Raw genomic sequence first — 14,867 nt, forward strand, 5'->3', positions numbered from 1 at the left:
AACAATGAGAACACATGGACACAAGGAGGGGAGCATTACACACTGGGGTCAGTTGGGGGGAAATAGAGGAGGGACGGTGGGAGATGGGGAGTTGGGGAGAGATAGCAAGGGGAGAGATGCCAGATGTAGGTGATGGGTGATGGGGAAGAAGGCAGCAAATCACACTGCCACGTGTGTACCTATGCAACAATCTTGCATGTTCTTCACATGTACCCCAAAACCTAAAATGCAATAAAATAAATAAATGGAAAAAAAAAAGAAGAAATGACTTCAAACATTTTGGGCCATTTTTTGCTAGAGTCAAAATCTATCCTTCCTACCCCTGCAAGCTGGCTTCATCTATCTACTTCACTATCTAACTGTAGTATATATTAGAGGCTCATAATCTAAAATTGTTTTTCCGTTTGGTCCTCACCTAAATTATATTTAGGCACATTTTAATTTATTTTTAACCTTAATCTATTGGTTTCATTTTATTTTAACATAAGCCTTTATTTATTGGAGGAAACCAATTAAAACTATCAAAAGATGCTCATATATGAATTGATGGCAGAAGAACAGGTGTATGTAATCAAAGGTATAATGGAAAGAAACAAAAATGGAAAAAAAGCGCAGCCTTTTTAATGAATGTAACTATGTTTGTTTTAGGGAAACAGGATTTGTAAAAAAATTTTATTTCCATAGGTTTTTGGGGAACAGGTGGTAGGTTAGATGAGTAAGTTCTTTAGTGGTGATTTCTGAGCATTTGGTGTGTCCATCACCTGAGCAGTGCATACTGAACCCAATTTGCAATCTTTCATCCCTCACCCCGCTCCTACCTTTCCCCTGAGCTGCCAAAGTCCGTTGTATCATTCTTAGGCTTAGGCACATTCTTAAGGAGGGCTTAGGAATTCTGGATTTATACTGCGTGGGGGCAACTAATGAGTGCTCACGTGATTTCCGTGGACTTGTAAAGTGTTAATTTTCTCCCAAGAGATGGCCCTATTGCCCATGAAATTCCTGCTGCTGCTTTCCCCAGGAGTGTCTCTGAGAATAATTGGACTTTATCCTGCAGGAGAAGGGTTAAAGGCAAAGGTATTGCCCAGTTTAGAATTGCACGGTTGGTAGAAGGCAAATGGACTCCCAGAAGCATAACTCATAGCAATGTGCTATAATTACTACTTACTGAGAAATTGCAGCACTTTTGAAGAAAAGAGGAAAAGGATTAGCTCGTTTAAGACACCATCTTTATATTCATGAGACAGAACTAGAGAGGCAAAGAGTGAGCCTAAAATATAGATGGCAGGTATATTCAACATGTAAAAACACTTTTCATTTAAAGTTACCTTAGTCAAGTTCAGATGCTAACTCATTAAATATGATTACTACTAAAACAACAATGAAAATAAATGTAAGAAGTAATATAATAGAATGATAAAACAATCCAATTATCTAAATATGTTTCATTCCCTGATATTCATAAAATAGATAATAATCATTAAACCCTGAATTTTATGGTGTCTCTGTGTCTCCAAATGAGGCTTCTTTGAAGTAGTGATTTCATATTAAATACTACAAATGGGCAAAGTAATTGATAACTTATATTCTACAGGACGAAAATATTTGCCCCATCTTAGATTATTCACAGGCCCACTTGTGCTTATAGAATTAAATTATATTTCATCTTGTCAACTGTTCTAGCTAGTCCTTGTAAATACTCTTTTTTTTTTTTACCTTAAGAGTAATCATTGTAATTTATTCAGTGCATGCCTGGCTATGAATTGTACTACAAAGCTATAGGAATAAAAATTATATGATACTGGTATAAGAGTAAATGCATAAACCAGTGAAACAGAATAGAGAACCCAGAAATAAAGCCAAATATCTACAACTAACAGATCTTTGACAAAGCAGACAAAGATAAGCACTGTGGAAAGTATATCCTATTCAATAAATGGTACTGAGAAAATTGGAGAGCCACATGCAGAAAAGTGAAACTGGGTCCCTATCTCTCAACATATCCAAAAACATAACACATAACACAGATGGAAGAATTAAATGTAAAACCTGAAACCATAAAAATTCTAGAAGAAAACTTAGGAAAAACAGTTCTAGACAATGGCCTAGGCAAAGAATTTATGACTAAGACCCCAAAAGCAAATACAACAAAAATAAGAATAAATATATAGGACTTAATTGAATATTCTCTTTTGTGCTTTTGTTTTTCAGTGCTTACACATCAAACTTCTTCATTCCTCAATGCTTCTATGACTGTATCCTCCCTTTAGCATATTCAAAGAATGAACATGCTTACCAGAGGAGGACTTAACTTCAATGATCACATCATTCACATTTGTTCACATGGCCACCTCTCATGCTAGTGAAGTTGTTAACTGGTATCTTGATTCAAGGGAAGTGTGCTGTGGAAGGTGATTTGAAAATCTCCTGTCTCCTGCCATTAGAGATGGTGGCATTGTGCCCAGGATTGAAGTTGGCTACATACTCAACAACGAAGACTGAGGAGAAAGGGAGTATGGGCAATAAAGTTTCCTGACCTTTCCAAAGCTAACGGTTGATGTAAGAGAAGCCTAAGGATTTAAGAAGATGGGACACAAATATTAAAATCCAGTTCATCTGTGTCTTTGGTAGGTAGAGCTTCCCCAAATGTACCTTGCAAATGATTTAGACTTTATATAAAATTTCTTGTTTGGGAACAAGATAAAGTAGGACACAGGGCAAAATTTCAGAAGAGATTAGACTGCATTATCAGACAGCTCTAGGGTTAGGTCCTGCCCTTGCCATTCACTAGCTTTGACTTTGGGCAAATAACTTGTATTTTTGGCCCTCTGTTTGCTCATATATTATAATGTTCATCCAACAACCGTGCCCCACTCTTAATTTTGTGTAGCCATATCCAAAGTGTGTTGTTTAGGTGTGGCGGAGCTTCTCCTTTGACTCAAGGATCAGACAGACTTGGTCCAAATACGTGATAATAATTGCATGCCTCCTGTTGAAGACTGTTTTGAAGATGGACATGTAACCCATTTCTGACCAATAAGACGTAAAGGAGATCAACGTGGAAGAATTAAGAGGAAATTTTCCTTGTTCTTGAAGAAATCCATTGGCATAAATAGGCTTTCCTGCCAGTACTCATCATTATTGGAGGATGTGATTTTTAGAACTGTGGCAGCCATCTTGTGATCAGGAAGGGTCAAACTAGAATAATCAAAGTCTGCATGCCAAGGGAAGGACAGTGGAAGGAAGTGATGTCAATACATTGACCCCTGGGAACATAACGAGTTGTTGCATTAACAAAGCTTGAGAATTTCTTATGGGAAATATTAATTCTTCTTATTGGATAAGTCTATTGGATTAGGTTTCCTGTGGGACTTGACAACAAAGACCTCTTAATAGATAGACCAATTCTATAAAATTAGAATTCAAATACCTATATCAGAATTTTTTGAAAAAAGAACATGAGACATATGTGTAAATAAAGATTTCATGTAGTGCTTTTCATATCGTATATGTCCAATAAATATCATCAATGTTAGAATTAACAGCATTATGATTATTACTTCCTAATGTTCCAAAGTAAGAAATTTCAAACTATGAAGGTTAAGTGATTTGCTCAAGGTCACACAGCTAGCAAGTAATAAAGCAAGGAACAGAACTTAAGTTTCTGAGCTTCCACAAGACAAGATGGTTTCATCTAATGATGCTTTTCGTTCTATGCCACAGATGTGCTTTTGTGTGGTTGCTGCCACCTTCACAAACTCTAAATATTTTACAGAGTTTATTTTCTATTCTCTAAGCCTTCATGAGCTCTACATTTTCTGGTTTAATTTTTTATTTTCTAAAAGAAAAAATAAAAAAGGGCAAACACTATATAGGAGTACAAAGGACATATGTAATTGTCCCTTCTTTGTAAGAAATTTGTTTATTTTTAAGATTCTTGCATTTATCTTCATATTTTCTACCAAAGAAGCCATAAAACAAAACAAAACCCAAAACCTTCATTTTAAGTTCTGGAAAATTGAAAGCAAAGAAAAGTAAATCCCATTTATTATTTTTTATATAATAAATACTTCATCTTGTCTCCCTGGTTGTCAGCTCACTTCTTTTTTCACTCCATTATATTTTCTTACAATGAGAGGAGAACCATAAATATGGAGCTATATCCCAAGAGTGGATATAGCTTGGAATATGGGGAGGGGTAAGTCAAAGAATATTAGGGAAGAAATGACCCCATGTTATCACCCCATTTGCTTCCATTTCTTAACTTCTCCACAAATTGAAGCAGCAGATAATATTTATTGCTCCTGGTGATGTCATAGTTTTCTGGAAACATTTATTTCACAAGAGTTTTGTTTTTAATGAATTGAACAGCTTTGATTTGTATGTTTTGTCCTGACCTTCTGGTTTCAGGACAAGGCTGGGTTTTAAGTTTCACAGTATTTCCTAGTAGATTTGCACTCAGCAAAGAATTGAAGCTTTCTTCGTCAACTTTGAAGCTTTATGTGTCATTGTGCAGTGAAAATAATGAAATATGGCATTATTCTTTTGTGGAGTTATCTTCCAAAGAAGTAATGTTTTCCCACTAAAGTTGAAAAAATAACTTTAGAGATTTACAGCATTGGTATTGCCTGAGAATTAGATGAGCTGGAAAAATAATATTTCTCTTAAGTTATCAAGAGCTTATATAGTTACTCAAATAATTTAATGTGTGCTCATTCCAGTTCCCTGAACTTTCAGGTTCAGGTTGATGGAACCAACACATAAATTGATTTACCAGTGCCCCATGCCAAGAAAGCCATGGAAAGAATAAAACTCTCCAACAGAACAGATCACATCCATTAATATGTGCAGTGGTTTTAGTGATTGATTCTTCCACATCCACTCCATTCCAGATGTCTAAAATAATAACAGTAATGCCACTTCTCTAATGAGTAATTGGTCTAGGAATGGATATAGGTATATCCTTGGATCTATCATAATATACAATACGAATCTATATATATGGATATGAATCTATCTGGATATGATTCATATATATGAATATGAATATAGATACAAAGATATATATGGATTCTATATATGGGTATGAATATAGATATAGCTCTACATTTATATTTATGTCACATCCATATATCAGGATAAAACTGATTTAGATATGAATATATAGAGACATAGCTATATTCATATCCATATATATCTTTGTATTGATCTTCATACCTAGACTAATTATATATATCTATCTACTCCATGCCTAGACCATTCATCCATACACATACACACACACAAACACAGACACACAGACACAGACACACACACACACACACACACACACACACATATTTCTAGCAAGTGAGGCAAGAGGGAAAGTCAGTTGGTGATGGACAATAGAGGATTCTGGGATGAATGAGACCTAGAGAGAGTATTTTAGGCTGGGTTCCCTAAAGAAAAGCCTGAGATGTGGATTCTTGTGCAAGATATTTCTTGAGGGTGTATTCCCTGGAGAAGAGTGAGGGAAGCAGAAGAGAGTGCAGGAAGAAGGCTAAGCAAGAATGTGTTCTCAGGTGGAGAGTGGCTTCAGCCTTGTCCTACAGGAAGTCCTGGAACAAACACTTCACCGTCGAGTTGGTCCCATCTTGAGGCAAAGGACTGATCTGTTGTAACCCTATGTTGGTCAGTCACTAGTCATTGATTGTCTCCCTCTTTCCCCTGCCCTAATAAGGAAGGGCATTGCCTCTCGGGCAAGGTGGCTGCTATTTTGCCAAAGCAATTCTTGCAACAGATTGGGGACAAGTGTGCTGGCCCAGTAAAGGAAATCTGGGCAAGGCACTAAGAGCATCTCTTACTGATGTTATGTCTGAAGCTAGTAGGTGTCTGAACATGATGGCCACACATAGAAGAGGGCAGGTCAAACTAATCAGAGAGAAATAGAGCCAGAGCCCTGATAAACTCAGCATCCTCTAGACTTCTTCTCATATGAGATAAATTGCAGAAGTTACCCAGACCCAAGAATTCTGTTTATTGACACCAAAATACTCTGGTATATTTGTAAAAGATGATACTTCTCGTATCATTATTGTAATAGACATGCTGAAAAATAGAACATTCGAACAGCACAGACAGATTGTAAAATCAAAATATGTCTTCTCCCTGACCCTCACACCTAGCTATCTCCTCATATAGCTTAACGATTTTTATTCTTATGATGATTTCCTTCATAATACTAAATGATATGCTTATATTTGTATTTTTATCAACTCTAAATAATATATATTGACTTTTTCCCCTAAAACATGAGAAATTTAGCTCATTAAATTACCTCTGCTTCCCTGCTTTTCTGCTAATGTTTGCCAGTTGTATATATTGGTTAATGTTTTTATTTTGTCGTGTTAGGGTTTCAGAAATGCATTCATATCTTTTTTACAGATTCATCACTTTTGCATGATTTTTGACTCCCCAGATAGAAGGTGAGAGAACACGCACCTCTGCACCTCCATCCTGACCTTTCTCTTTGCCGCTAGCTCAGAATTTTTCTCAGCTCTACCCTCTTCATGTTGCTAAGGTTTATCACGGCTATGTTTGCCAATGCTTTATTTCACCATTAGCCTTAGAACAGACGTTATTTAAGTTCACTACTCCATGTCATCCTAGGGCATAGGCTGTCAAACCCAGTGTATTATAACCATGGGGGCTCCCGCCTGTAATCCCAGCACTTTGGGAGGTTGAGGCAGGTGGATTGCTTGAGCTCAGGAGTTTGAGACCAGCCTGGGCAATGTGGTGAAAACTTGTCTGTACCAAACATACAAAAATTAGGTGGATGTGGTGGGGTGCACCTGTGATCCCAGCAATTCTGGTGGCAGAGGTGGGAGGATCACTGGAGCTGGGGAAGTCAAGGTTGTAGTGAGCTGTGATCGTGTCACTGCACTCCAGCCTGGGTGACAGAGTGAGACCCTGTATCAAAAAATAAATGAATAAATACAAATAATAAACAAATACAATATAATTTAAAAGTTACGAGAAAAAGGAAAAAAGGAAACAAATAGAAAAATATCCCAAACAGTTACAGAGTAAGAATGTTCCATGGGCATACCAACCTTTTTCTCCTTTCCTCGTCACATCAAGCACTTCCTTTCCTGGGTACAAAGTTCAGTAGATAAACTTTGCCCATGCATGTCAACACTGCTATTACTTGGGGTGGAATGAACAGATGAAAGGCACAAAGGAGCATATGTTTTACCCAGAGAGATAAACGTCTCCTTGTTTGGGTAATTTCAAGAATTCCCAGCACTTTTAATTTTAAATCTGTTAGCAATTTTAATCACAAAATTCAAAATGTGTTTGTTGTAAAATTACTCATTTACAAACATTTTATTTATTGTTTGTGACCTCGCTTACACTGTTGGCAACTCAAGGGCTGAAACATTATACCCTTAGAACAGTCTTCCGTAATTACAGGGTAGATACACATATAATAATTAGAAATGCACAGTGTAGTAGAAAGAGTATTAAAAAATCTGAGGGTGAATAGCTCCCAATTCTGCCACTTAAGTGCCTATTCATTAATTTATTCATTAAATACATTTTGCATTTCTCCTCTGTGGCAGGGGATTTGCTGGGTACTGAAGAATAGCTTATGTACCCCAAATATACAGTTTAAGTTTCACATGACAGGTCTAAGTACATTGGAGAAACCAATGTGTATTTTTTTTTGGAAGATACAAGTAGTTTGGCTTATTGGAGCATAAAACATGACACAATGGCTAAAGGGAGATGAGCTTAGGGAGACAGGGAGGGGCCAGATCATGGAAGGCCTAGAGTGCCAGACCAAAGAGCCTGAGAGGTGCACTGCAGTTCTATGGAAGTAATTAAAGGTTTTTAACAGGTCAGGCTAGCTGTTAAATAGAGTCCCTTATTGCAGATAGGAGAATGGCTTTAAGGGGAGGTGACCAGCAAGCATCAGGCAGACTGGAAACATTTCATTGTCCAGGTTTTAAGTGAGGAGAAACTGATCTAGGATGTAGCAGGAGGAGTAAGAGAAGGAGAAAGATTTGAGGAACTGCTAGAAGTAAAATCAGCAAAATATAAGATGATTAACATAGGGGTAAGTGAAGAATAAGAAAGTAAGATTAAAAGAGTGAAAAAGTAACATCCCAAGGTTTCTAGTATGGTGACTGCTGTGGGCACTGAACACTAAGACATGGAGGTCATAAGCAGAAGAAGACAATAGGATTAGAGTCAGGGAAGAAGAAGTGGTGACAGAGGTAAGAGTGAAAGAGAAAGTAAGCGAATGAAAGATGGTACGCTGCTGGTACTTTTGGGTACTTTTCTATTTATTTCCTTTTTGATGATGGAGGAAAGGGAAACAGCCAACGAATGCATGGGATCCTGAGAAGCTGAACAAGGCAAGGAAACAAGCTCTCCCTTCAGATCCTCCGGAAGGAGTCACCCACCTGGCCTTTAGCCCAGTGAGACTGATTTTGGACTTATGACCTCTAGAACTGTGCAATAATAAATCTGTGTTGATTTAAGCCACAGAGTTTGTGGTAATTTGTTACAGCAGCAATGCAAACTGAAACTTCCAAAAGTATGTACTGAATACCTACCATGTGCCAATGTGTATCTTTTAGAAGCCATCACACTTGTGGAAGAGAAAGAAACAGGAAGAAATTATTGCAAATACACTGTGAGAAGGGCTGAAATAAGCAAAATTTGTACAGTGAACTATGGGGTCAGAAAAGGCAAAACCTGTCAATTTTCCCAAGGATAAGGGGCAGGCAGGGCTTCACCATGGTGGTGAATCTCAGCTGAGTCCCAAAGGATGAATGTAAAAATTACCAGATGATTTCTGAGACTCCTTTAAAAAGCAGCACTCTGAGATCAGTGAACTCTTTTAGGTGGAGTAATTAACTTGCAAGACATCTTGGGAAACAGGCAGTTATACAGGGTTGAAGTAAGTGACGTCATCAATTACTCTTCTGAGCGCTTCTTGGCATGACTCCCATTTCTCTCCTCCAGATGATCCCTCTGGGTGATGACATTTGACATAGCCTTCATTCTGAACAACCCAAATAATTATAATTCCATTTTTAGTTATTCGTTTTTCAATATTTATTAATGCATTAGTTTTCTGCCACAACTGCGTGGCTCAAAACAACAGAACGTATAGTCTTAGAGTGTTGGAGGCCAGAAGTCCATGATTAAGGTGTTATCAGGGACATGCTCTCTCTGACAACTCTAGAGGAAAATCCTTCCTTGCCCCTTCTAGCTTCTGCTGCTTGCTGGCAATGCTTGGTGTTCCTTGGCTTGTAGATATGTGACTGCAGTCACATGGCTGTCTTCTGCCTGTGTGTCTTCACCTCATCTCCCTCTGTGTGTATCTGTCTCTGTGTGCAAATGTCCACTTTTCATAATGACACCAGTCATTGTAGATTAAGGTCCACCCTAATGACCTCATTATAACTCAAGTACATCTATAAATATTCTGTTTCCAAATAAGGTTAAATTCTATTTCCAAATAAGGTCCAAATCCAGTAAGGATTAGGACCATAATGTATCTTTTTTGGAAAACACAATTCAACACATAAGAATCAATGACCTCAGTTTATTTACATTTATGAATGGATTAGAAAAAGCAAGAACATTACAAACTGTTTTGTTCTTCCCTAGGCAAAAGAGAAAATATAGAGTAGAAATTTGTCAGTAAACCAGTAAGATTAAGAACAAGAAGACAATAAATAGGGTAAAATTAAAAATAAGAAGATAACGAAAAACTAAGCAAGTAGTAACAAAACTACTCTGTTTTAAAACACATAAACATTTTCTATTTAAATATTTTAAAGATTTTTCAAGCTCTTTTAGAAAATAGTTAATGATACCACCTTAGAGTTTTATAAATGTAAGTTATTTCAGAAAGCTATTTGAATCTGAAATATGTAAATGAATATAGAATTGTTTTTACATAAGGAACTTAAAAGACTGATCGTGAGGTGCTGAAATTGTAGCAAAAAAGAGAAAGAGAAGACAGTAACATCAAGATATTCAGTTGCCTTTCTTCTGTTAGGTTCTACTACTGGAAGGAGGGTTCAATAATTCAGAAAAGCAGGAAATAAAACTTTTGGAAATTTATTCTTTCATCAGGAAGTTATGAAAAAGGCTGCCAGTCTGACACCCTATAGTAAATTATTCATCATCACAACTGCCAAGAGCTCCAAGGGAACAGCCAAGCTGAGCTGCTCAAGCATTATACCACCCTGACCACCCTGAAGCATCAGGTCACAGCCAAGAAAGGAAAGATGATAACTCTATGTACATAAAATAGGGTGAGTTGCAGGCATATGCTGATTGACTATGTTTCAGGAATTAAGAATTAATAATAAAGATACTTACTTTTTAATTTTCTTCCTCTAATCTTCTTTCTAGGGCTATGCATTTTCATTATTCAATGTATATACCTTTGTTTTGTTTTAAAATAATGAATAGAATTAGAGAAATATGGAGTCAACATGAAAAAACATGTTAGACTATTTAAAAGATGATATCATCACCAAAATACCTTTTTTCTTCAATTTTTAGTAGCCCTTAATTGTCAGTGAAGTAGCAGATGGTCTCTTGAATACTTATTAGTTTCCTATGGCTTCTGACGTTCCCTGACTTGTGGCAACATTACTGCAATCTCTGCTTCTATCTTCACGTCAAGATGGGTAAAGATGCCTTTACCCAATCTCCCTCTGCCCTCCTCTTAAAATGATACATGTGACTGCATTTAGTTCCCATCTAATTTTCTGGTATGATTTCCTCAACCCAAAATCCTTAGCTTAATCACATCTGCAAGACTCTGTTTCCAACTAAGGTGTTATGTACAGCTTCCAAGAAAAAGGACCTGATGTCTTTAGAAAACATAATTCAGCCTGGTATAAACATAGAGTTTAAAAAACTAAAACTTTGACATAATGATAATAAATATACCATATTGAGCAGTGGCTAACAAGGTCAGCTATAAAGTCATCCAACCTGGGTTCGAGTCCCTGCTGTGCAATGTATTACTTGCATGACTTTGAGCGGGCGCGTCAACATTTCTGTACCTCACTGTCCTAATCTGTAAAATGGGGCCAATATTCTCACCTCTATTAATGGCATGTGAGGAGGAATAAATGGCACAATGCACTTAAAGCATTTAGCATGTGATTTGCACTTGGCAAGCTTTCAGTATTACCTATTAATAAAACTCGTAAGAATAGTGTCAGAAAAGCAGAACTCTGTAAAATTTCTAATATGATTCTCAATTATTCTCTTTTAAATTTAAAAATGATTTCCTCTTGGATCATGGAAAATGTCAGAGCCCAGTTGAGTACTTTTATTTGATGGAAAAGACATCAAAATAATCTTTTTAAAATAAAAGAAGTAATAAATTAGGAGCAAGAGGGACCACATGCAAAATACTAAATAGAAACAAATGGGGATTTCAATCTAAATAGTTTCCCTTGCAGCAATACAAATACAGAATTGATTTCCAAGAAAAACACAAAAGCAAATAGCAGAAATCCTTTTAAATTGGTAGACATTAATTTCTTAAAGGATGACTAAAGCCCTAATTTCAGATTAAAACAGGCTATACGTGGGTAGATTGTTAGTCTAAGCAGCCCCTTTTCAGTGTCCAGAGATATGTTTTTAAAAATTAGAAAAAAATACTATCCTGGAAGCAAAGGATCCTATCAAATTCTGTCACTTCTTAAAAGCAATCACTTGTGAGTCCACTTGGAATGTAGGACATTCTCACCAGCAGGCAGAGTGTGTGGTCTTTTCATTTAGGTGAAAATGGTTACCTGTCCATTCCTTTATTTTAAATTTAGAGCGGAAGAAAATTTGAGAGAAAGACATCTAGGGGTTCAAATCTACTTCGCATGAACCATAAATCTGATTTTGGAGAACTAGTCTTTAGGTATGAGTAGGTGAGTATAAACGAAGTCAGTTTTAGAAAAAGAATTCTCTGGAGCCACAAAATAGATACTCAGAATTATTGAATCAGCTAAATATCTCTCCTGTCAATTTTATATACAAAGCCTTGCATTCAAAATGCAGTTTGGTTTTTGCCTCCCTGAAATTATATATGAATAACAATTTTTTATTGGAGAACAGCATCTATATGTGAAGCTTTATTTACTCTTTGCTGATACAGGAAGGAGTATTATTATCCCTTTCCAGAATTATCTTTAGCAGTTTCCATCAATTTCCTTGTCATTTTGAGTCTACCAAAATCATTGCTCTGATGCCAAATTCTAATGGGATTCTTCTTTATTGCTTTCCTATAATAGGATTGTTGAAAAACCTCCTGTACTAACCATCGGCACACCTTTTTATTATAATCAACATTATTATTCATCCTAACAGGGGAGGTCAGATTGTGAAACAGCCTCGTAAAAACTTCCCATGTAGGCAAAGTCTGATTCAGTAGGTTTGGCATAAGGCTTAGAAATCTGGGTTTCTTAAAATCTCCCCAGCAGCTTCATTTACAGTGTTTCCCGGTAGTTTAAGTAGATTAATGTACAGGTTAGTAGGAGAATCATCTCTCCAGAAAAGTGATATGTATGAGTCCTTAAGGGGACACTCTAATTCTGCCTCTTGTGACCTCTAGTGCCCTGGTGTGGCAATATTTACACCTATGTGCATGTGTGTGTATACACGTGTGTGTTTTAGAGTGCATGAAATAATGCTTATTTACTTCCAAACATTTGGAAAAATCTTGATTTAGACTATAAGTGGAAATAAGAAAGTGAAAAGTCTCCTAAAAATCAAAAATGTTTAAATTATTTGAGAATTGATTATAATTTCGATAATAAAGAGTATAACAAGAGTGAGTCTAGAATATCATAGCTATCAATATTCTTAACCTTTTTTCTTTCCTTCTAATTATGAGATTTTATGAATTGCATGTATCTTTGATGCTGTTTTAAATTGTTTTGAGCAAAATTGCCAATAGCCACCACCACCAATAACAATAATCACAATAGCTAACACCCATTACATTTCAGACACTATAGTAAGCATTTTACATATTGTTTACATAAATTTTCAGCTACCTTATCAGAGCAAAATTATTACTATTTCTGTTTCATTGAGGAGGACATTGAGGTGTTAAGTAACAAAGAAGTTAAATCACACAACTGAACACTCGTTAGGTTAGGATGACCCCACAAAATCTAATTTTAAAGCTTAACACCTCCATTAAATAAAGAAAACTATTAATATTCAAAGAAGTGGCATTTTAGAGCACAGACTTATTTGAAACTTTGCAAATTTTTGCCTCAGGACACGATGCCCTGAGACCAGATTGTTATTTCTTCATTCATTGATTTTTTTATACTGTGTCTACTTCCCAAAGGAATTCAAGTTTGCTTACAAAAGAAGACGTGTATGCTAGAGATAAACAATCTAAGAACCGGAAGTTTGATCAGCAGCAGGGAGCATGAATAACTGCCAGTGGAAGGCCTAGCTGAACTGAAGCCTCTGTAATCGAAAACAAAGTTATGACAACTCAGGCAGGAAAGAAAACAGCATGAGTGTGGAGAGTAGCATTTGTGTTTGGAGTGTAGTAGAAGGAGTTCTTGAGATACTAATTTTAGAGACTTTGCTTTCTTGCTGCTCTTTCCAATCTTTTCTTTCTTTTATCAGTTGGGGCACCCCTATGGCCTCCAGGAGAACTAGGGTTGTTGTAGCAGAAATGTAAGGAGAGAAAAACAATTATTTTCAGTAGTCATTTAGTCATTTTAAATCCCATACTAGGCTTTTAAGAATCAAAAGGAAAGTCTTGCTGGAGAATTTTTGACATGGAAGAGACAAGGGCATTGGCCCCCATCTCTGCGAGACCCCATAAGGCTCCTTGTCTAGGGGATGAGTATCATGAACATGGAAGAGGCCACCGTTCTAAGAGAGAAGGCCCTGTCTTGATGGATCCTGGGCAAGAGTGACTTCTCCATCCTCTTAGACAAAGGAGTCATGACCTCATTCTTCAACACTCATTAAGTGAAGACCTTTCATCTACAGCTGCTGACATGTCTTCTGTGGCTCACTCAGCAAGAAGGACCCCTGCTCATGCTGCTGGAAACTTGCTCCATGGGAACAATATCCTTGTCACCAGCCAGGACATGGGGCAATGTCCTCAGTCCTTAGAATTGGAAGGAGTGGTGTGGAATAAAAAGCCTTAGCACAAAAGCTAAGGGAAACCAATCCTACACTAGCACTGACATGGGAAAAATTTAGTGCTTTGATCTGATACACACACACACACACACATACACACACACAAGTAATACTGGTAAATACATTGAATATTGCTATAAAAACAGTGCACCATTAATACTGCATTTTTCACTTAACAATAACTTTCACATGGGATAAGTAGAAGTTTCAAAAAAGATGCAGAAACATTTTTAACACAAAAAAATTTATTTCCTATATAGGATATAAGCTCCATGAGAATGGATATCTTATTAACTGAGTGTCTTATTCATTACCATGCTTGAATGTAATGATAGAATTATGTCTGGCACTTAACAATTATTTCCTGTGGACAGACTCTGTAACTAACCCCACTATTAACTGAATGAATTAAAGTAGCTTTGGAATGATGACTTTATGGTAGAAAAGAGTAATCCGTTGAATGTCAACTCTGGTCAACTGATATTGTTTACAAGGAATACAAAACAGAGGACTTTTTAAGCATGGATTTTAACAGTTATCTAATTGAACATTAAAAGTATTTGAACGTGGCACCTGGCATAGCTGGATTCTGATAACACGGTTATCATAACAGGCACATTAGCTGGCAGTGATCATTTTTAAATATATATAATCTCTCTCTCTCTCTCTCTCTCTCT

The sequence above is a fragment of the Cebus imitator genome, unplaced genomic scaffold (genome assembly GCF_001604975.1).
Source record: "Cebus imitator isolate Cc_AM_T3 unplaced genomic scaffold, Cebus_imitator-1.0 Scaffold205, whole genome shotgun sequence".
In the NCBI taxonomy this organism is placed as follows: Eukaryota; Metazoa; Chordata; class Mammalia; order Primates; family Cebidae; genus Cebus; species Cebus imitator.